This window comes from Rattus norvegicus, chromosome 7, assembly GCF_036323735.1.
Source record: "Rattus norvegicus strain BN/NHsdMcwi chromosome 7, GRCr8, whole genome shotgun sequence".
Lineage (NCBI taxonomy): Eukaryota > Metazoa > Chordata > Mammalia > Rodentia > Muridae > Rattus > Rattus norvegicus.
In genome coordinates, this window is record NC_086025.1 from 50,442,412 (window position 1) to 50,464,392 (window position 21,981).

Below are 21,981 nucleotides of genomic sequence, written 5' to 3' on the forward strand. Positions count from 1 at the left end.
AAAAAACAAAACACTCCTCCATAGCTGGTAGGGTTGCAAAGTGGTATAACCACTCTGGAAATCAATTTGGAGGTTTCTCAGAAAATTGGAAATAGACCTACATAAAGACACAGTAATACCACTCTTGGGAATATACCTCACCATGCCACACTGTCACCTGTTCCACTACGTTTATAGTGGGCCTTAATTTTGATAGCAAGAAGCTGGAAACAACCCAGATGTCCCAAGACAGAAGAATGGATAGAGAAAATGTGGTTCATTTACACAATGGAATATTACTCAGCTATTATGAACAAGGACATCCTGAGTTTTGCAGGCAAATAGATGGAACTAGATAATATCATCCTGAATGAGGTAACTCAGACCCAAATAGACAGACACAGGTATGTTCTCACTAATAAGTGGATATTAGACCCCCCAAAAGTACATCATACCCAAAATACAGTCCATAGAACTCAAAAAGTTCAGTCAACAAGCTGAAGGGTTAAGTGAGGATGCCTCAGTCCCACTTGGGAGGGAGAAGAAAGCAACAACAAGGTGGGAGGGAGGGAAGGAAAGGGAAGGGAAAGGGGATGGGGGTGGGGAGAAAACAATTTAAAAATAAAAGTGAGTTATGTTCAAAATGTGTTTTTAATATTATGGAAATTAAGGCATTCATTAAAATTTAGCTTATACGAGTTTGATTGCCAGTTCAGTGAATTTAATTCACAGTGACATGCTTTGAAGTTAAGCCATAGTATTTGGAGTGATGTAAAATACAGGTCATGAATACCACACCAGAGTTTTTCATGGCATGTATTTGTACAGTCTTTGTCTTCTTGATCATTCCTTTTTTGGGAGGGGGTGGTGTTTTCTGTTTAGTACTTTGATGTTCAAAGAGAAGTTTTCAATTAAAATCATATTGAACCATTATTTTAAGATAAATTATGCAAATAATAAAGTGAGATTGTACCTTATATCTCTGTAATGAAAAGTGTAAACAAAGGATAAAGTATGTTTAAATTAAAGTCATATTCAAAGTAATTTATCAGCCATAGCATATTATCCTTATTTAATTAGTATGACTATGTAACTCATATTTGTGTTTTAATCAAAGTATGCATCTCCTAATTATTAGTCGTAATGTAAATCCTGTTTAGAGAAAACAAGGAAATATTTTGTAACATTAACCATAAAATACATCAATAATTTTTTGAGATCAGTTCAGTTTTACAAAAAATTTAATTTGTTAGCATGTATATAGTTATTATAATATTACCAATGATTAAATTGATGACATGAATATTGGAATGGGGATGTTAAAACATAAATTAATGATATGTGACATAATAATTATTAGAAAAAATATTTATTGAATTAAAGTTATGGATTACCTAACTTATAACCACATCTCTACAATTCTACAGTACCTCAATATGCAGGAAAAAGAGGATTATGATAGAAGATTCTCTCATTCAGTCTCCTGTTACTTGATTATTGTTTTTCACATATCTGGAAAAAGCTGATGATCATCAAAGTATTTTTTCACATGTAAAACTGCCTGTATACATGAGACAATAGAGCCTTCAGTCTCCATAGAGAACATAGATTATCAAGGGATATTGGCAATTACATGGGTAAATAGTATCAACAAGTTCATCATACCAATCTGGATAAAGATAGATACTGAATCTCTTCTCCAGGGGAAAATCTACTAAGATCTTGGCTGTAAGTGAGATTAAGCCAAGTGCAGTTCAACAGAATGAAGAGAACAGAATGTTGCATAAACAATAGTATAATGTTAGGAGGAAGTATGCAAGATAGAAGTCAAAATAGGTAGTACATAGAGTACATAGAATTGAATGTGAATGTGAATAAATCTTTAAGATTGAAAATAGTATTGGAAGCCAGAATGTGTAGATTCTTGGGTGACATGTCAAGAAGTTGGATATAAGAAAATTTGATAAGAGAAGGGAGGGCATGTGAAGAGAGTCATGACCGAGCTACATTTTTCGCTTGTTTGACAGACCATTTTATTCAGAAATTTTGTAGACATTATGTGTTACAAGCTAATGTTAGTGGTAATCAAGAAAACTTAATCTTTAGGAATATTTTTAAAACATTACCTGTAAGACATTCTAATTGACTTATCCAATAGCTTTGTGTTATCTTCCTATTATTGACTTCTAGAGTTAGGCAGACTGCCAAATCTTGCATGGCCATGGTAGAGACGGGATGATGCGATTCCTGCACCTGGATCAGAGCCAGTATGGCATGGGCCTCCATGAGTGTTGATGGTTGCTGTGGGTATTAGGCTTGTTTGTATAATATCATAAAAATAAGAATTTTTATGCTCCTACTTCTATGAATGTCCTATCTGCCAAGGTTAATGATTCCATAATAATCAGAGACAGCATGAGTATAGGAGTCAAGGGTGTGTCTAATGTTTCAGGAATAGCCCTGAATGTTGTGGGAAAGAACTCTCAAAACAAAAGTTCCAAAATATATAATTTCTCAACTATGCAAAATAGAAGGTTGTAATATGAACTGTGTAAGGAACTTCACAGATCTAAAGGAACCGAGGCAGCCATATTATGAGCCTGTTTGTCAGAAAGATACTAGGGAACAAGATAAAGAGATTTAGGAAGTTACTGGTGGCAGGGCAAGATCTCACATTGAAATGGTAATTTCAGGGCAAAGTCCTACCAGCTATCTATTATCTGTGCTTAATAATCAAAGGGCTAGGGTCATTGGATGCTGATTCATCAGATAATCAAAAGGGAACCTGAATTCATATGTCAATAAAAGACTGGGCTTTTGATCTGCAAGAGATGAGCTATCCAGAGAGGTTTTTAAAATTGCAAATGAAGCTGTCTGGAGCAGAAAGCTGTCTGGAGATCTATAGAAAAAACTAATTGGAGAGGAGAGACAGAGGGAGGGAGGGAGGGAGGGAATGAGGGAGAGAGAGAGAGAGAGAGAGAGAGAGAGAGAGAGAGAGAGAGAGAGAGAGAGAGAGAGGTCTGTTAAGCTGTGGAACATAGGCCAGCAGCTTGTAATCCTCGATTTGACTTCAAGTCCTTTGTCTCATCATGGCCAAAAAACCCTTCCTCAGAACCCCTCTCCAAGCTGAGGCTGATCCTTGGCAACAGAACAACTCAATTTCTGGTTAATATTCTCATATGGGGTCTGAGGAGTCTGAAGAAGTAACTCAACTGTTAAGAACATTTCCTACCTTATTAGCACTAATATCAAGCAGCTCATGAGCACCTGTAAGTCTAGCTCCAATAAGTCTATGGCTTCTTCTGGCCTATGTGAGCATGTGTGCTCATATAAAACACACACACACACACACACACACACACACACACACACACACACACAAAACTTTTGAAATCTCCAACCTGTTTAAACAGTGTTTCTCCAGAAAACTTGGTAACTGAGAAGTTACTTTTCATTACATAGATTTTTTATTATTTTTAAATTATGTATTTGTGTTTGTGCTTGTGAATGGATAAATGCACATGAGTGTTGGTGTCTATGGAGACCAGGGACATCAGGTATCCTGAAGCTTATGCTGGGACTCAAATCCTAGTTCTTTCAAAGAGCAATTCACACTTTTAGATATGCACTATTTCTCCAGACCCTCCTGCTCACACTTTAGAAATTTTCAAAAGGGAAAAAGTTCATACTATGTTCCAAGGAAGACTTGGTAGATTAATCTAAAGTTATAATTCACAGACTGTGTAGATTCTCTGGCAAGAAATATAACTCGTTGTCCTTTTTTTCTCTTCTAAGCCTCATGTGTATGTGTTAAAAAGATATATGATTATCTTCTGGTTTTTTTTTAAGATTTATATATTTTTTTCCATCTTTATTAACTTGAGTATTTCTTATTTACATTTCGATTGTTATTCCCCTTCCCGGCTTCCATCCCCCTAACTCCTCCCCGTCCCCTTCTCTATGTGTGTTCCCTTCCCTATCCTCCCCCCATTACCGCCCTCCCCCCAACAATTCTGTTCACTGGGGGTTCAGTCTTGGCAGGACCAAGGTCTTCTCCTTTCTTCTGGGTTTTCTTAAGCATTTCTTAATGCATTAAGCATTTCCTAAGCATCAGAAACATGTTGTTAGTGTTTATTTTAAGAGTACTGCTTTAGAATTTCAAACTCAATCTCTCTGTAATATAGTGATGTAATTTTTTCCTGCTTACATTGCTTCTATTTTCTTAACCTGAAACTAGTTCTATACCACACTGACCTTGAATTCAGAGATCTGTTTAGCTCTCTTTCCTGGGATTAAAGGTGTGCCTGTATGCTAGCTGGATCACATAGACCTAGAACATCTTTGGATATGGTACTGTGACTCGAACCCAGGCTCTCTGGAAACATGGCTAGCATTATTAATTGCCGAAAAATCTTTCTATTCATTCTTATCTGTTGAACTTGATTTAGAAGCAGTTTCTGTTAAAATATGAGAACATTTTATGACATATTTTCATCTATTTAACCCATTTAGTGTTAATCTGAAAATATTTTTAGAATTGATACAGAATAAACAACAATAATATGTTTTCTCCTCAGTATGCTGCTTGGCTCATTTGTTGATGTCAAGCTCAGAGTTGCCTATCTAGAATAAAATGGCTGATTTATTATTCTGAAGTCTGGTCAAAGCACTATCAATTGTTTGTACACCTAAATCAGTTCTAAAAAACAAGATGCTAAGGTGAGCACCAGTACTACTTTCCTAGAATTCAAAAACTATAAGAAGTTCATAAACTATTTTGAGTATTTTACAGATAGCAGAATTTGATAAGTTGATTTCATAAATTCTACTTCCTATAGGATATTATTAGCAAGAGGAATATAACACTAAATAATATTTACAGAAAATAATCTTAAATGCTTTTCAGGTGAGCAGCTTTAAGAACAGTGTATAATTATAGATAATTTAGTCATAGTAATACATTTGCAAAGTAATTTTCTTCTAGCAACTAGACTAAATCACTGTTAGCACACAAGACCCATGCTATCTAGAGATTATGGTACAAGGAGATCAGATGCTAAAGTCCTAACATTGAAAATGTGTATGTCCCATTAGTAAGCAGACTGGACCCATTCGCAGCTGTTAGAAAAGGATTATTAATTTTAGTTTAAACATATGAAAACTGAATCAAAAGATAGAGAAATGGACTGTAAGGTAGGTGTCCAGAGAGTTATCAATTAAACACTCACCTTACATAACTGCATTACACTTGATGGGGAGAGGGGAAAAGTAAGCAAGGAGGGGACAGAGGCAGAAAAGAAGAAAGAAAAACGTAAAGGAAGAAGGAAGGGGAAAAAGAGAGGGACAAAGAGAGAGGAGAGAGGAGAGAAGAGAGGAGAGAGAGAGAGAGAGAGAGAGAGAGAGAGAGAGAGAGAGAGAGAGAGAGAGAGAGAGAGAGATGAGCAGTTGGGGTGACAACTAACTTTATCAAAGTTGGCATTCCCATACTTACTTTGTATTTTCATAGACGACTATAACTTTGAACCCAAATCTAGTTCAATGAAGTCCCTTCTGGCTTGAAGATTTCATCAGGACTAAATAACAAAATCCCCAAGAAACAATTTTAGAATCACTTTGATATAGTAATGGAACCATTATATTTATGCTTTGATCGTTTCTAAAATGAGATGTATTTTATGACTAGTAATACGTTGTTGCAATCATGTGGACATGTCAGATGTTAAGTTAACGTGACTTATGGTAAAACTGGTCTAAACTTCTCTTACATAGAAGAGAAAAAAGGAACAAATCAAAGAAAAATTGGACATGGGGTAAAAATAAAAGTTTCATCTATGTCTAATTTTGCTGAGTTATACATTTTACCATCCTTCGCAGCAATATAGATTTGCTAAGGGGATTTCCTTTTTGGCCAAGAAGAAATAGATGAGATGATGAATAAGGAGGAAAATGACCTACTGAAGACTCACTAATATATCACCCATCTAATCTACCCATCTCTAATATTGGCACTTATGCAGTTTCCCAAAATCCATATCAAGATTTATTGTTTAATACTAAAGATGATAAAATAACACTTGATGTTATATAAAATGTCATATGTGGAGGTATTATAATTACAGTAACTTAAGTACATTTTAAATCAGTCTTCTTCTTGGACCAGAACCTGAGTTTTTATGTCTGTGAGTCATAGATATCAGAAATCTTCCATCTTGCCATTATTTTCCTTAATATTCTAAGAACTATCACACAAGACCTCTCAAACGATAAAGAATAAAGAATAAGGACTATAGAGAATTCATTTCAATGTTTTCTCCTTAAAAAGATAGTTGTATTTTTTTTTTGCATTCTAAGACCTCAAAATAATCCCTTATAACAGGAGTCAGTAAAAGTTTTAAAGGTCTAGATAATAAATATTTTAAAATTTTGTTGGGGACATGGTCCTGTCCCAAGTATTAAGCCCCCCCTGTTACAGAAGAAAAGCTGCTACAGGAAAAATATAATCAAAGGGTATAGATAGAATTCAATCAAATCTTATTTGTGAAAACAGGCTAACTCCTCACTGGCACTAGTGTACTGACTGCTGTCTTGATGTATCCATTGCTCCTCCACATTGTCTGAATGTCCACTTAGAGATGCCCTCAGGGTTGCCAAAGATTCCTTATCATCTACCTTTGCCTTTATTTTCTTTTAGGATTAAAATCTCATCAAATTTAATTACCCCATCATTCTTACAATCTCATCTCTGTTCTCAAGAATAGCTGTAAACTCCTGACAATTCTCTGTCATCTTTCTGAGTGCTCAGTTCAGTCATAAGAAACATTCTCACCAAAACCTACCCTAAAATCCACCTTGTTATTAATCACTCAAATTAGATTGCCTTTTAATTATGTATCTTTATACTTATAGAATATTAGAGATCTCGTATCTCATCTGAAAAAAACTTTTTTTGTTTTTTTTTTCTTTTTGCACTGGACATCATTTAATACAGAAACATACTATTGGTCAAAGGGCGGATAATAAATTTCTTTGGAGTTCTTTGCCATGACTTTGGAGTTCTTGGGCCATGTATGTCATCCAAACCACCCCAAGGTTCAGGGAACATCTTGGAAGAGAGGGCAGAAAGCCTGAAAGAGCAAGAGATTGAGTAGGACAGGAGTAAAGCAGTATCTTCTGGATTTGACAGGGCTATTAGTCTCACTGGCTAACAGACTGAGGTTGTCTGAATAAGACCTGCACAGTATCAAGCCAGTCAAAAGTTAGCATACATAGGGAGACGCTGTGCTAGTTGATGGCTACTAGGAAAGAAAGAGTCAGTTTTCCACACTAGAGGCGTGACCCTAGTGTGTTGACCATGTTCCGGTAGCTGGCCCCACTCCTATATACATGTGGACAGCAGTAGTTAGGTTCATTTGGTTATAAGAGAAGAGAGAAAGTAGACATCAATTTGGTAGAGCAATATGGAGGAGGGGATCTGGCAAGAGTTTGAGGAAAGAGTGGGAGGTAAATGTGGTCAAAAAAATTTTGTACATGTATGGGATTCTCAAAGAATAATTTAAAACACATTTAAAAATGTAAAGACTGTTAGGTGTCCCTTCATATTAAACAAAAACAGCACTATGAATTTTTCTGCTAATGTATGCAAGGTTGGTGACTGATATTTGATGATTTTCTTTGTTCTTATTAATTAAAATTATGACTAGAGGAAAAAATGAGAAATTTGATATCTCCTGTGAAGATAAAACCATGTTGGTCAAGTTTTCCTATTTTCTTTTATTGAATAAACCAAAACTATGAAATGTGTATTCACTTTAGCACTATCAATATACTTTCACAGACTTATTTTTTCTTGAGTATTTCTTATTTACATTTCGATTGTTATTCCTCTTCCGGGTTTCCGGGCCAACATCCCCCTAATCCCTCCTCCTCCCCTTCTGTATGGGTGTTCCCCTCCCCACCCTCCCCCCATTACCACCCTCCCCCCAACAATCACGTTCACTGGGGGTTCAGTCTTGGCAGGACCAAGGGCTTCCCCTTCCACTGGTGCTCTTTTTAGGCTATTCATTGCTACCTATGAGGTTGGAGCCCAGGGTCAGTTCATGTATAGTCTTTGGGTAGTGGCTTAGTCCCTGGAAGTTCTGGTTGGTTGGCATTGTTGTTGTCTTATTTTTTCTTGAAAAATGTTCTCTTGGCCTTGTCATGTTAGTTGTCCAGAACTGTAACCAGGACCCGGTGTGTGCTTCTATCACCCTTGCCTTCTATAATACACGAGTACATCTCTATCCATGTTGGCTAGACTGGTGTCTAGATCGGCAATGCCTGCTGGGAGCTCTACTGCCTGGAACATGGCATCCAGCCTAATGGCAGATGCCAACTGACAAGACCACTGGGGGAGAAAATGACTCCAACACCTTCTTCAGTGAGACAGGAGCTGGCAAACATGTGCGCTGGGCAGTGTTCATAGACCTCAACCCACAGTTATAGGTCAGCAGACTGGAGGATACTCTGATGCATTCCTTCTTGGTCCCATACTCAGAAGGTCTCTCCAGACCAAAAAATGTGAGTGAGCTTGTGTGTGTCCTTGGTGGTGAATGGCTGATGTCTTCTCCTTTTCCAGATGAAGTTTGTAACCTACCACCAATGCTTCCACCCTGAGCAGCTCATCACAGGCAAGGGAGATATCTATGCCCATGGCCACTACACCACTGGCAAGGAGATCATCGACCTTGTCTTGGACAGAATTTGCAAGCTGGCTGACCAGTGCACAGGTCTCCGGGGTTTCTTGGTTTTACAAAGCTGGTGGAGGAATTGGCTCTGGGTTCACCTCCCTGCTGGTGGAGCTTCTCTCTGTTAATTACAGAAAGAAGTCCAAGCTGAAATTTTCCATTTCCCCTGCCCTCCAGGTTTCCACTGCTGTGGTTGAGCCCTACAATTTCATCCTCACCCCTCATACCACCCTGACTGTGTCTTCATGATAGACAATGAGGCTATCTATGACATCTGTCATAGAAATCTTGATATTGAATGTCCAATGTACACTAACCTTAACCACCTCATTAGCAAGAGTGTATCTTCCACTGCTGCTTCACTCATGTTTGAGGCGACCCTGAATGTTGTTCTGACAGAATCCCAGACCAACCTGGCGCCCTACCCTCATATCCACTTCTCTCTATCCACTTAATGCCCCTGTCATCTCTGCTGAGAAAACTTACCATTCCAGCTCTCTGGAGCCTCCTTTGAGCCATCTAACCAGATGGTAAAACGTGACTCTTGCCATGGTAAATACATGGCTTGCTGCCTGCTATACCATGGTAATGTGGTTCCCAAAGATGTCAATTGTGCTATTGCTACCATCAAGACCAAGCGTAGCATTCTGTTTGTGAACTTGTGCCCCACTGGCTTCCAGGTTGGCATTAATTACCTGCCTCCCACTATAATACTTGGTGGTGACCTGACTAAGGGCCAGAGAGCTGTGCTCATGCTGAGTAACACCATTGTCATTGCTGGGGGGAGGAGAGGCTCACCTAGATCACAAGTTTAATTTCATGTATGCAAAGTGTGTCCTTGTGTATTGGTATGTGGATGTGGGCATGGGGAAGGGGGCGGTCACTGAAGCCAGTGATGAAATGGCTGCCCTAGAGAAGGATTATGAGGAGGTTAGTGTGTACTCTGTGGAAGGCGAGGATGAGGAAGAAGAGGAATACTAGTCCGTTCTTTCAGCCCCTGTATCATGTCAAACTCAAAACTCCAGGTCTAGCACTGGCTGCAGACATTGATGGTTCTGTGCTGTTTCCATGTGTGATCATGTCTTCTCCATGTGTACTACGATGTCTCAGAGTAAACACTTTAAGAAAAGAAAAAGAAAAAAGAGAAAAAAGGAAAATGCTCACTTAAACTTACTGTGAATGCTCTAGCTTCTTTTACAGACTACTTCAGGAGTGTTCATTGCCATTGATTCCTCTGATCTTGCTAATGCTCCTGGTTTTCAATATAAGCCCTAGTCGGATGTATGCATGACAACTTTAAAATGTGATGGTAGCTGAGATCCTGGAACTTTTATATATTGCATTTCGTTGATACAAATTGACTTCCCTAATAAACTATCTGAACATTTTATCTGTTGGTAGTCTATATGTAAGGCCTGCTTGCCCCTTAAATAGATTGGTGTTAGTTTAAAAATACAGAAATATTTAAAGTTAAATTTCTATATTTATTTTTCTACCAATGAACAGTTTATCAGGTCATTGAAATTTATATTACTATGTCATCTATGTTGGATGGCTTAATGCTCTCTCTGTAAGAATACTGGCTGTGCTACATCATTGGTGATCTTGCACAATTACCTTAATCATTGGGCTATTTTTATCAAAAATATTTTGATTAGTAATACGATTAGAAAATAAAGTTTTAAAATAAATGTTCTCCTAGAAGGATTCACTTCAATGCCCAAAGATTGACAAAGTGCTATTCAGTCAGATCTATATCCTATTTGCTTTTGCTTGGATAATCACTCTCTGTATATAAAAGTTGAGATGGATCCCGCCTTTATACTCTTAATCATTCAAACTCACATTTTTGATATCATGTTTATAAACTGACATCTCCAATCTCATGATCAGTGGTACAGAGAGTTCAAATATTGATGGATTATAATGTATTCTTTCGTTTAAATAAGAAAATAGCTTAAATAGACCAACAACTTATTAAATGGAACATCATGCCACTTATTTAATTGGAAATGAATATATGAAGACTTAATATAAAACTTTCAAATCAACTCTACTTTTAGTGGACTCTATCTATAAACATGAATTTTAAATGTTTGGGAGAATAAAAGAAGAGAATTTGTGGCAGAAATGTGTTCAGATAAGGGAAACCAGGCAAACAAGAAGACCAAGGTAATAGTCATGATCATAGGTGTAGTTTGATAAGTGCTGCTGATTCAAGCGTCTCAGGTTGTAGAGTGAAAGCAGGCAGTTTCTGGAGCCTTCTGAATCAGCTATGCAGCTGGAGCTGTGGCATTAAGCCTCTTATCCCCAGGACAGCGGATTAAATTCTCTTCCAAGTGTCAACTCTTTCTTCTATTCACATTTGGAGTGGCTCATTAACTTGTTTTGAAGAATAGTATGAATGAGCTTGCTAAAGGCTCTCAGCATAAGCTTGGACCTCGGATTTATGTGAAATAAGAAAATGTGACTTCATATCCAACAAAGATATAAACCTGAATTTCCTTCAATTACACTTTACTCGTTGATTTATGTGTGTAGGTAGTCATAAGTGTTTGTTTTGAGACAAGTTAACATCCTCTAGTCCTGTCTGGGCTGTGATTGTCTCTGTGTGTCAGGTCAGTCTGGGACTCTCATTCTTCCTGAAAACTTCTGGCCAGATTGATGAACCAGGAAATTGGTTTACTGAGATCTCCTGCCTATAGAGACTGCGGTGAGTTAGTATGATAGCAAGAGGCTAAAAATAAATAAGAAGGTAATATTTTAAATTTCCCAGGTCCTTCAGCTTGAGAAAATACCACCAGTATAAATTTTTGCTAAATTGATGTGTATAGGCTATTACACAATATGGTTACCAAAGTTATTTTATTTCTAGTGCTCTTTGTATCCCACACAGACATTAATAATGAACTTAATGCAGTTGACTCTCTGTCTCACTCTTTTTCACACATATATGTACATTCATATACATATATACATATTCACATATTAATAGACCCACTCTGGTAATTTTACAAACTACAAAACATTCATCAATGAAAAAAAATTAAAAAAAATTAAATGTAGTTCAAAAACCCAATACTTGCAATTGTCTTATACCGTATAACTATATGCATCTAAGAGCAAATATATGGAAGAAAAATTATCAGACTCCTGTCAGGATGCACTTGTTAGCATCAGCAATAGGGTCTGGGTTTGGTGGCTGCATATGGGATGGATCTCCAGGTGGGGCAGTCTCTGGATAACCTTTACTTCAGTCCCTGCTCCACTCTTTGTCCCTGTATTTCCTCTTTTGAGTATTTTGTTCTACCTTCTAAGATAGGATGAAGCATCCACATTTTGGTCTTCCTTCTTGAGTCATATGATCTGTGAACTTTTCCTTAGGAATTCCAAGCTTTTGAGATAATATCCATTTATCACTGAGTGCATACTGTAGAACTAGAGTTTTAAAAAGGTTACTCATTGTCAGAGTCCGGATGTGCAGGGCCGGACGTGCCTGAGGGAGAGCCAGAGATAGGACTTGCCAAACCAGCTATCAGCCCCAAGGACATTGACCATCTGTAGCCACCCCCGCCCCTTCCTTCACCCCCATGAGTGAGATGAGCCACCCTACCTGCCTGCCGAGCTGCTAGAGAGCACGTACTCCTTGCTGATGTAATTTCGCACCGAAAGTAACTGTGCACCATTTGAATTGACCAATCATGTGTAACCGCGCGAATGCCCCTAACCTCCCCTATATAAACCCCCGAGTTTGGAGGCTCGGGGTCGATTCCTCTGTCTCCTGTGTGAGATACGTGTTGACTTGGGATCCCGCTAAGACCCGGGATCTCGTTAATAAAGCTACCTCTTGCTGTTACATCAAGAATGGCTACTCATGATTCTTGGGGGCACCCCACCCCGCGATCGGAGCGAGAGACGCGGCTCCCCGTTTTGGGGTACGCTCTTTCAATACCTTGTACGTTCTTTTGTGATTGGTTACCTCACTCAGGAAGATATTTTCTAATTCCATCCATTTGCCTAAGAAATATGGAGGGACCCATGACTCTAACCAAGTATGTAGCAGAGGATGGCATTGTCCAGCATCAATAGGAAGGAAAGCCCTTGGTCCTGTGAAGGCTCATTTCCTCGAAGTAAGTTAATGGCAAGGCGTTGAGATTAGAGTGCGTGGGCTGATGTGGGAGCATAGAAACACGGGGAGAGGAGAGAGAGTCTTAGATAGGGGGAAAGGAGATAACATTCGAAATGTAAATACATAAAATATCCAAGAAAAATAAAATTTAAAAGAAAGAACAAAAGGTATCAGCGTAACATATGGTCAGCTATACCTGTCCAACTGGCTAAGACATAATTTCTATTTGTTCAGTCTAATACTAATGTAGGTGTTCTAAAAGTACTTTTGCAAATGTACTTAAGCCCTATAGTTGGTTGACTTTAACTAAAGGGTAGATTTGGAGGAAACAAAACAAAACAGATAGAACTGGTTCAATCATTTGGGAAAAGTAGAGCTGAGGCACCTCTGAAGAAATACTACCTGTGAGTAAATAGTCACACTTCCATCTAAACTTTCCTTTGCCAAAATTTATGCTTTTCAAACTTACCTAACACATCCCCAAAGTACTCCCCAATAACTGCCATGTTCTAGCTTTGTTCTGTTTTGTTTTTGTTTTTTTTTTTTTGTTTTGTTTTGTTTTGTTTTGTTTTTGGCAGAAGTAATAAGGCATGACTCTCAAGGCACTCATAAAAAGTCATACAGCTTCTACTTTAGGATCTCTTTCAAATGGTTACCTTAGAAGCCATCAATGATGCTATGATGAAATTCACACTGCATACATCCAAAGTGAATGAGTTCATTGATGGATGGTAAACCATGCCAGGAGGCTTGGTGGGTAGAGCAGGTTGAGAACCCAGTGGGTGCACATCTGAGATTGTAGGACCCTCCCTGCTCCTTGCCAAATTCCTGGCCTGAAATGTGTGCCAGTGCTATGCTTCTCACATAAGCAAACATGACCTTTGGCCATGCTAAAGAGGTATCTAGTGGCCCTGAGTGTTTTCCTTCCCAGACATTCCTCCCTGCAAAAGGTATTTATCTTGGGTGCACCCTGGAAAGTTGGTATGGTATAAATCCATTTTCCTACAATGAACAACCCATAAACAGTCTAGAACCATGGACTGTCTCTTTCATTGAGAACCGAAATGGGGAGCTTAGAGCAAGCTTTCATCTACAGGACTGGGGCTTAATTCTCCCATAGAAGGACTCTCTGTGCTGTCAGCTTTAACTGCTACCAAACTAAGGACCTTCATCATGAGCAAAGTCAGAGCTTCCATTTCCCCAGCCCTTGGCTAGATGCCATCCTAAGCTTGTGGACCCCCAGCTCTGCACTCAATTCCTCACAACTCAGTGGCGCCTGAATGTCCAGAAGTTTGACAGTGGCCTGTTCCAGCCTCTCACAGCTCATGGCCTCCCGATACTTCATTCTAGACTTCTCTGTAAGGTTCTCCCACAGAGGCAGTGTGGGATAAGCACAGTCAAACTCCCCTGCATTTTGCCTCCCAATTGGCCATGTCCTCCAGTGGTGCAGACCCACAGTTCATAGAGTCATTGTCAATGTCCAGATCTGTGGATTCCCCAAATCCTTGGGTGAAACACAGTGCTACTTGTACCTACCTTGATTATACACTCAGATCCCATCCCGTTTTCATTACTCATAATATCTAAGTCCATGTAAAGCTTCCGTGAACATTTGTTATTGTTCTTCATACTGATGAAAGGAAAGAATGTTATGAGGAAAGAATGTTAAGAAAAATATCTGTATATGTTCTGTCCTGGTTGAATGTTTAGGGACTATTTCAAATGGAAACTTAAGACACAGTGGGACAACTCCAGTACAAAGATCCAAAAGATGTAAGAAACTGACACGATGAGCCTGACCTGTGAGAGAGGATGTTTTCTACATCTCTGGGACAGTGAGTGTCACTTTTCCTAAAGTTGTGACCCTTTAACACAGTTTCTCATGTTTTGATGACCCCCCTAACTATAAACTAATTTTGTTGCTACTTCATATTAGTAATTTTGCTAATATTATGAACTGTAATGTAAGTATCTGATATGCAGGATATCTGATATGTGACCCCTATGAAACGGTCTTTTGACCTACCTGCCAAAGGGGATCACAACACACTGGTTGAGAAATATTACTACAGGATTACCACTTATTAATTCTTACCTTAAGAATCTCTAATCCCAGCCTAATCAACTTGTAGAGCTTTGGAACACAATAGTGAACAACTATTATTTTTCTACTCCAGTTTGGAATTGCTACTTGTGCAGTAACACAGACTAGAAACTGTGATCACATTAACACAAAATCATTGACGTTAGATGCCATTTTCTTACTTCCTTTCCTTGTATGATTTTGTTTCTGCCTGCTATGTGGATATAGGAACAAAAATTCAAAGAAGGAGTAAAAGAACAATCGTGTTGTCCTTCAAAATTTGACTAGAGTTGCATGATCTTTTGGGTTACACATTTTAGAATAGATTTCCTGCATTATTATATTAACTGAAACATTGCCTTCTTTGCATTGTAAACTTTACACTTTGGGGCTGTAAAGTCTTAAGCAAACTCTTATCTTTCACCAGATATCTGTCTTTGTCCTGGATACTATATTAATGTAAATCTGTAAGCACTAATACAACAGATTTCCTACATGTTTTCTGCTTAAACTTTTTTTTTTTTTTTGCAATTGGGCAATGAGGTAAATGCCCAATCAGGTGATGAATGATTTACAGTTTATCCATGAGTTCCTGCTCACCTTCAGTCATCCGGTTTGTTATTGTTTTTTGTCATTTCACTTCTATCTTCCCTTCACATCTTTGGGACCATCACCTGATATGAGAGACAGAGACTTTCAGGAATTCCATAGCTAGGTCCCAAGAAGTAAAAAGATTATTTCCTACATTAAATGTTTTCTGATAAGTACCTAGTAAGAAGTAGGAGGTTTGCAGAGGGGAAACCAGAAAAGGGGATAACGTCGGAAATATAAATAAATAAAATAACTGATAAATCAAAAAAAAAGAAAATTCAAAATTACCAACATCACAGAAGAGCTTGATTTAGCACAATATATACGATACTCTCCCTAAAAGTGATACATTGACATTGTTCCTAAGAACCTAATGAGCTTTCTTTAAAGTAGAATACCTTAGACGTGATTATATTGGTTTATGAGTAACAACATTTGAGGCCTAGCTTGACACTGAGTTTTGTCCCTGGGATCCACATAGCATTCAGAATTGATTACCACAAGTTGTCCTCTGAACACACATGATAGAACTTGGGCACTACATCTACACATACAGACTTACAAATGAATGTTAAAAAAATAGATAATGTTTAAGGTCACAAGTCAATATAGACAAAAAATGAAATTACTACTTTTTGTATCATAGTGGAACAAAAATACAAATCAATCCAGAGAGTAACTTAACATTATATAAAACTTTGGGAAATGCATGATGCATTTGAATTATCTATCAGTCATGGAAGAAATCCAGGAGGAAGTTTTGCAAAAAAGCATTCAATCATCAGTACATATAGTGTCAGCTGACTGTAATCCCAGAACTCCCTAGGCTAAGGGAGGATTATTGCTGGGGGTTCAAGTCTGGCTAAGACTAGAGAGAAAGAACCTGATTCAAAATCCAAAGAACCCTGAAAATGAAAGTCCACATTCCTCAACCTATGGGATACACTAAGGAAAGTCTAAGAAGAAAGGTTACATTTCTGAGTGCTTACGTTAGAAAAAATATCAGATAGATCTCAAATAAATAATTTAATGTTGCTCCATTGGGTCTCAGTAAAACAAGATCAAGCCAAACCCCAAAGCATTAGATGGCAAGAAATAATAAAAAACATGGCACAAAATAATGAAATTGAGACTAAAAGAATAATACATGGAATCAAAAAGTTAGTTCTTTGAAAAAATAAGCAAAGACTGACAAATCCCTTATCAACCTGATCAAAAGAGGGAAAAAGGAGACCCAAACATGTAATACTAGACATGAGAATGTATTTGTTATAACACCTTTCATTGAAACCCAGAGAACTGTTAGGGAATATTTTGAAAACATATATTCCTAAAATGTTGTAATTAATTAAACTCTATCACACACACTACCAGCAGCATATAAGCAAGACGCAAACAAACCTATGATAATTGGTAAAAGTGTTGAAACAATAATAAAAGGTGTCTAAACTGTGTTGGATGAGATGGATCGGCAGGTTAAGGCATTTGCAACCAAGCTGTGAGTTTCATTCCCACATAAACAGGAAATCCAGAGAAAAATGACATTCTCAAGTTACATGTGATTATATACGCAATCCATAACAAGCATCCACAAATATGCACACACACACACACACACACACACACACACACACACACACATACACACACACACACAGAGGAAAATATATGGTTTGCATTTTTATTGGATATTTTTATTTACATTTCAAATGTTATCCCCTTTCCCAGTTTCCTGTCCATAACCTTGTATCTTTTTCCCCTCCCCCTGATTCTATGAGGGTGTTTCCCACCCAATACTTCCGACCTCCCTGCCCTGACATACCCTATACACTGTGGCACCCAGCCTTGGCAGGACCAAGGGCTTCTCATTCCATTGGTGCCCAAAAATGGCTATCCTCTGCTACATATTCAGCTGGAGCCATGGGTCTGTCCATATGTATTCTTTGGATGGTAGTTTAGTCCCTGGAATCTCTGGTTGGTTGGTATTTTTGTTCTTCTGGGATTGGAAACCCCTTTAGCTTCTTCACTCCTGTCTCTAACTCATTATCAGTTCAATGGTTGGCTGCAAGCATCTGCCTCAGGATTTGTCATGTTCTGGTAGAGCCTTTTAGGAGACAGCTATATCAGACTCCGGTCAGCATGTACTTCTTGGCATCAGCAATATTGTCTGAGTTTGGTGGCTGTATGGATATGGGCTGGGTCCCCCAGTGGGGCATTCTCTGGATGGTCTTTTCTTCAGTCTCCACTCCAATCTTTTTCTCTATATTTCTTCCTATAAATATTTTTGTTTCCCCTTCTAAGAAGGACTAAAGCACTGTACTTTGCACTTTGGTCAGTCTTCTTCTTGAGCTTCATACGGTTTATGGATTTTATATCGGGAATCTGAGCTTTTGGGCTGGTATATACTTAAAAATTTATCAGTGAGTGCATACCGTGTGTGTGTGTGTGTGTGTGTGTGTGTGTGTGTGTCTGTGTCTGTGTCTGTGTCTGTGTCTCTGTGTGGGTTTTTTGTTTGTTTGTTTTGTATTTTTGTGATTGAGTTACCTCATTCAGTGTGATATTTTCTAGCTCCATCAGTATGCCTATGAATTTCATGAAGTCTTTGTTTTTGATAGCTGAGTAGTATTCAACTGTGTAGATGTCCCACATTTTCTGTATCCATATGTCTGTTGAGGGACATCAGGGTTCTTTACAGCTTTAGACTATTATAAAGGCTATTATGAACAAAATGGAGCATGTGTCCTTGTTATATGTTGGAGCATCTTTTGGGTATATGCCCAGGAGTGGTATAGCTGGATCCTCAAGTAGTTCTATATCCAATTTTCTGAGGAACCTCCAGACTGATTTCCAGAGTGGTTGTACCAGCTTGTAATCACACCAACAATGGAGGAGTGTTCCTCTTTCTCCACTTCCTTGCCAGCATCTGTTGTCACCTGAGTTTTTTACCTTTGCCATTCTGACTTGTGTGAGGGGGGATCTCAGGGTTGTTTTGATTTGCACTTTCCTGATGACTAAGGATGTTGAGCATTTCTTTAAGTGCTTCTCAGCCATTAAGTATTCCTCAGTTGAGAATACTTTGTTTAGTTCCTTACCCCATTTTTAATAGGGTTATTTGGCTCTCTAGAGTCTAACTTCTTGAATTCTTTGCATATATTGGGTATTAGCCCTCTATTGGATGTAGGGTTGGTAAAGATAGTTTTCTCAATCTGTTGAATGCTGTTTTGTTTTAATGATAGTGTCCTTTGCTTTATAGAATCTTTGCAATTTTATGAAATCACATTTGTTGATCTTGATCTTGGAGCATAAGCCATTGGTGTTCTCTTCAGGAAATGTTCCCCAGGGCCCATGTGTTTAAGGCTCTTCCCTACATTTTTAATCTATTAGTTCGAGGTTATCTGGTTTTATGTGGAAGTCCTTGATCCACTTGGACTTGAGCTTTGTACAGGGCAATAAGAATGGATCAATTTGCATTCTTCTACATGCTGACCTCCAGTTGAACCAGCACCATTTGTTGAAATATTATCTTTTTTCCACTGGATGGTTTTAGCTCCTTTGTCACAGATCAAGTCAACATAGGTGTGTGAGTTCATTTCTGGGTCTTCAATTCTATTCCATTGATCTACCTCCTTGTCTCTGAACCTGCTTTGTCCTTAGAGAGAAGTTGGAAATGACTTAAATAATCTGGCTAATATTGTAACTTTTGTATGGTGTTCTGTAGGTTATTAGAGCACCATGGTACATGGTTTAGTCTCTAAGTTTGCAGCTTTGTATATATTCTTGCCAATGTAGAAAAACTATTATAAAATGGTAAGTCCTGGGTTAGAGATATGGCTCAGCAGTTAAGAGCACTGACTGCACTTCCAGAGGTCCTGATTTCAATTCCCAGCAACCACATGGTGGCTCACAACCATTTATAATGCGATCTTATGCCCTCTTCTGGTGTGTCTGAAGACAGCAACAGTGTGCTCATAGAAACAAAATAAACCCGGAGGGGAAAAAATCTATAAAAAATGATAAATCATAAAGAATAGTCGCTGAGACCATCTTATAGGGCCTTATAGGTCATACATCCTTTTTCTTCCCTTTCTTATTCTCATTACTGTGTAGCTAAAAGAAAATAAAATAAAAAGAAACAAAAAAACAACCAAACAACAATAAAATCCATAACCACCAACAAAAAACGTTAAATGTAAAGAATTTGTCTTTTCTTACCTCTAACAATAAAAGAGAAAATTTCTGAAGCAGCTCTGCAAAAAAAAAAAAAAAAAAAAAAAAAAAAAAGGCAGCTCCTGGAATTGGGGCTGCAGGCAGTGCAAGGTACCCTGATTCATGGTTGAGATAGTCAAATCCCCAGGAGATCCTAAAAGTGACAGCAGGCACAATCCCAGTCTCCCAGATCAAGGCCTCACTAGCTGCAGCCCCCCGCCCCCAGACCCTTGTAAAGAGGTTTGAGACAGACCTGTCATGTAGGGCAATGCCTCAATCCCCTCCTCCACAGGTGAAGACGTGGCCACAGATCACATAGGTTCACAACAGATCAGTCTGAGAAACAGGACCACGACCCCAAAAATGTAGATGAGGTCTTCCCAAGCTCTCAGGCCAAAACAATAGGAAGTACCTGATTCAGACGCTGACCCATCCATAAAACTGTATTTAAATGTGATGTTCAGAATTAAAAGTGTGCAGGAACTATTTCATCCTCTGAGAGCTTCTGTCATAAGAGCTGTAACTCTGCCACTTGGGGAAGAGATCTCTCCCTGCTCTCCTGAAATCTCTGCCAGAATCTCCCCTGCATGCCTTGCCAGCTAGTCAGTCTCCTGGTGGCTCAGCCTGGCCTGGGCAACCAAAGTGGTAGCAGGGGAAAGGAGCAGAACCAGCAGTGGTGGGCGGGCGGGGGTGGAGAGCTGTTCCCCCTTCTTGCCTGAGTTTCCCTTGCACCTAACAGAGCAAGAGATCACTGGAGAGCCCCAGGTGTAAGATCCCCACAACTGGCTACCCATTTTAAGAGATGCTTGTCATTCCTCTACTCCATTATGGTTGAATACATTTAAGCTCTATAATATTTTTCTGTTCTATTTTTATTCTCTACTTGCACATGAGTGTACTACCAAGCTGTATGTTGTATTAGTTAGGATTTTTTTCCTTATCATTTTCTTCCAAGCAATAGGAGAACAAGAGCCAAAGAGGCCTCTTTATTTTCAATATATTTGGAATTTGACAGTAAATGTGAAATTGATGACTACTGTAAGTGAACACATAGAGAGGATTCTTCCTAGAGAGAGACAAAGAAATGTATATAATATATTCATGATAATATGACTTTTGTTACCTGATTTTAGCTTATTTTATGCTGTCTCAATTTGTTACAAAAGCATATGTTAAAATGTTCTTGGGATAATGTAATAAAATACAATGTTATACTTAATATTTCCGAAGCATAAATTTTATGCTCTGAGTTTTAAAAATATTGTTAACTCTGAATTTTATGTCATCTTGCTTTTCATATACAAACATGTACAAATATGTCTCATTCAGTTGGATTTTCTGACCAGTTCTCTTGTTTTAACATGAAGTACTCTTTACCTAGCTGCATTCAGAGGTATCATTCAACCCCAATGATACGCAACTATTACAAAAACTCTCAGCAGCATATGAATATGTGCTGAATTTATGAGAGCAGGGAAGCCAACACTAAAATTACTATTTCTAGTTTTGGGATGATGTTGCCTTCCCAGTGAGTCTGGAGAGCAGAAGGCCAGGCTAAAAATGATTTCCTTTGAAACTTAAAACACATAATGTCCTCGACACGTTTCGATGTACTTGAGGAACACCAATCCTTTCTTCCTGTATTTCCCCATTACTCTTTGTCGAACATTGACACCAACTCCTGCCTGTTCCATCACGTTTTGGAAATAAATCTTTAAAAATTTTTATTTTTAATTTCATTGATGGAAGAGAAATGAAAATGAATCCAACCTCAATTACATAAAAATTTTTTTAGATGATACTTAGATTATAATTAGATTAAAATGTTACTATGCTTTATTTATTCACTTACTTTAGCATGTGTATGAGTGTGCATGTGTGTATGCATGCGTGTGTGTATGCATGAACACATATAGCCATAGAAACATAGACACAGGTGGAGTGTATAGGATGAATTCTGTCTTACCACTTGGCCATAGCCCTGTACCACATCTCGAGTCTCCGCCTCCACAGCAAACACATAATTGCTGAGTCCTCTTGTTGCACCAGACCTTTAATTTTCTACTTGAAAGTTAATGTTGAAATAATTAAGGATATGCACTTTAGAATTCCCAAGCAGAGAATTATAAACTGAATTATTGTATTCCCTAAATTAATTTCTTGGAATTAGTGTCCAGACTGATCCTATTTGGAGCAAGGACATTTGGGAATTAACTAAGAGACCAGAGTGAAATCTTGTCAAGGGATTGGTGCTTTTACAGAAAAGCAAA

At 38.2% G+C, this 21,981-nt stretch overlaps 1 pseudogene; it reads left to right on the top strand.

Annotated features, from left to right (window-relative positions):
• The first annotated feature begins 8,245 nt into the window (after window positions 1-8,245).
• On the top strand, window positions 8,246-9,683 carry Tuba1b-ps5 (tubulin, alpha 1B, pseudogene 5; annotated as a pseudogene).
• Window positions 9,684-21,981: the final 12,298 nt, after the last annotated feature.